Consider the following 266-nt stretch of genomic DNA (forward strand, 5'->3'; position numbering starts at 1 on the left):
TAAAACCCTCCCCCTGGTTCCCCCCCCCCAAGCACCAAGAATACAGTGCATCACTTGCCCCAGAACAAGTGAACATAAGAGAAGCCAATGTTGGATCAGGCCAATGGCCCATCCAGTCCAACACTCTGTGTCACACAGTGGCCAGAAATACCAGTGCCATCAGGAGGTCCAGCAGTGGGGCCAGGACATTAGAGGCCCTCCCACTGTTGACCACCACCCCCAGCATCAAGAATACAGAGCATCATTTGCCCCAGACCGAGAGTTTC

This window comes from Gekko japonicus, unplaced genomic scaffold, assembly GCF_001447785.1.
Source record: "Gekko japonicus isolate JY-2015 unplaced genomic scaffold, Gekko_japonicus_V1.1 scaffold451, whole genome shotgun sequence".
In the NCBI taxonomy this organism is placed as follows: domain Eukaryota; kingdom Metazoa; phylum Chordata; class Lepidosauria; order Squamata; family Gekkonidae; genus Gekko; species Gekko japonicus.